Below are 1602 nucleotides of genomic sequence, written 5' to 3'. Positions count from 1 at the left end.
CTGGAGACGATGATGTGGAGGGTTACAGCTGCCTTGGCTGAAAAGGCAGGGCCAGCTTCCTTTTGGAGATGCCCCTTCTCTCATAATTATGTGCTTACACTGGATATTTGGTCCTAGGTGATGTGTCGATCAGGGACCAGGAATGTTCGGAGTTCACTTGTTCTTGTGAGTCTGGTTTAGAGAAAGGTTCTATATCTGGACTTCTTCGTGGCTCTGTTGATGTAAGTTAATGTTCTTCAGGGCTCCCTCGAACTGTGGACTCTGATAAGGAGCGTGGAGGGCTTGGCGAGAGAGACCCAGCCTGGAAAGGCCAGTGGTGTAGGCGGGAGGCGTGCGGCCGGCGGCCGGCGCAGAGCCCGGGACGGCGGTTTGTGTGTCCTCCCCACAGGCTCACGTGCCCCCAGAGTCAGAGCCCAACTTGGCATTTCATCTGATCAAACTTTCCTGCCACAAGTTTAGCAGAAGAGCTCACGATTCAGCTTCCACACAATGGGGTTAGTAAAGACACTCTGTCTTCTCAGAAGAAGCTGTTCTGTGTCGTTCTGCATGTGTTATTTCTGTGATTTTTTGCGTATCTTACACTGAACACACACACGTGTAACATTAACCCTAAAAACAGAACCCCCAGTTATTTTACCAGAATAGTAGCTCGTTCCGTATTCCAGAATGGCAATGGAATCGCACTTACCACGGGCAAACCGTGGTGACCCCCAAGTGCGTCTGAGAATAGAAGGAAGGGGGGGGCGCTGCTCAGGACGAGAGCCCCTCGGAGGAGGCCAGAGGGCGGCTTCTCACTGGCTGGGCCGCTGCCGAGAGAAACCTCCTTCCTCCTGCCGCCAGGCAGGTGCCCAGCCTGGGGCTCCTCTCCTCATTGGCCTGGGGCACGATGGAGCTCTGTGCTTAGGGGTCAGAAGTACGCGCTGAGGCTGGATGGGACGCCCGGGCTTTGCTTGGAGTGAGGCAGGGGCCCGAGGCGGGGGCAGGAGGGTGAGGAGCGAGGATTCAGTATACGGTCTCCTGTGTGTGTTCGAATCTCCTGTAAAATTTCCGAAAGAGGGGGCCAAACAAAGAATGTGCCGCTGCCCGTGGGCCGGGCCTGGGCGCAGCTCCACGGGCTCGCAGGTCCCCGCAGGGCTCCCCGGGACCCCGGGACGGCCCCCCACCCCCCACGTCCCGGCCTCGGCCCCGGGAAGGGGCCTGGTGGGTGTGCAGACTGTGGGCGCTGAGCCCCCGCGGGGGTCGGTGGGTGCACGCAGGAATCTTGATGCTGTTTGTCTTTTCTCCTCCCAAGCCTTTCACCGGTGTTAAAGACAGTGCGTATGGAAGCGCTTCCTGCACAGAACAGGAGTGGGCGCACTTCGAACAGCACCCCTGGGTGTCAGCTCCACCCCCCACCCCCGCCCCCGGCTGCGCCCACCTGCCCCTTAGGCCCCGCCTGCTGTCTGCTGAAGCCAGAGGGCTGCTGTTTGCACGACGGCAAAGGACCCCAGCCCCCGGATCCGGCCAGCGACGTGCCAGCGTCCTGCCAGTCCGGGGGCTTCCGAAAAGACCGGGTGACTGTCCTACTTGCTTCCCCCGGCGCAGCCTGTCCAAGCCTGTCCG

General features: G+C 59.9%; 1 long non-coding RNA gene across 1 annotated transcript in view; it reads left to right on the top strand.

Annotated features, from left to right (window-relative positions):
• The window catches only part of LOC121025604 (uncharacterized), a 955-nt gene extending 432 nt beyond the window's left edge, over positions 1 to 523 (top strand). Inside the window, exon 2 of the long non-coding RNA XR_005788107.1 lies at positions 241 to 523. This is a non-coding gene — a long non-coding RNA (uncharacterized LOC121025604). The remainder of the gene's footprint in view (positions 1 to 240) is intronic.
• Positions 524 to 1602: the final 1079 nt, after the last annotated feature.

The sequence above is a fragment of the Herpailurus yagouaroundi genome, unplaced genomic scaffold (genome assembly GCF_014898765.1).
Source record: "Herpailurus yagouaroundi ecotype Mexico unplaced genomic scaffold, PumYag 67687, whole genome shotgun sequence".
In the NCBI taxonomy this organism is placed as follows: Eukaryota; Metazoa; Chordata; class Mammalia; order Carnivora; family Felidae; genus Herpailurus; species Herpailurus yagouaroundi.
This window is presented reverse-complemented; position numbering and strand designations above follow the sequence as displayed.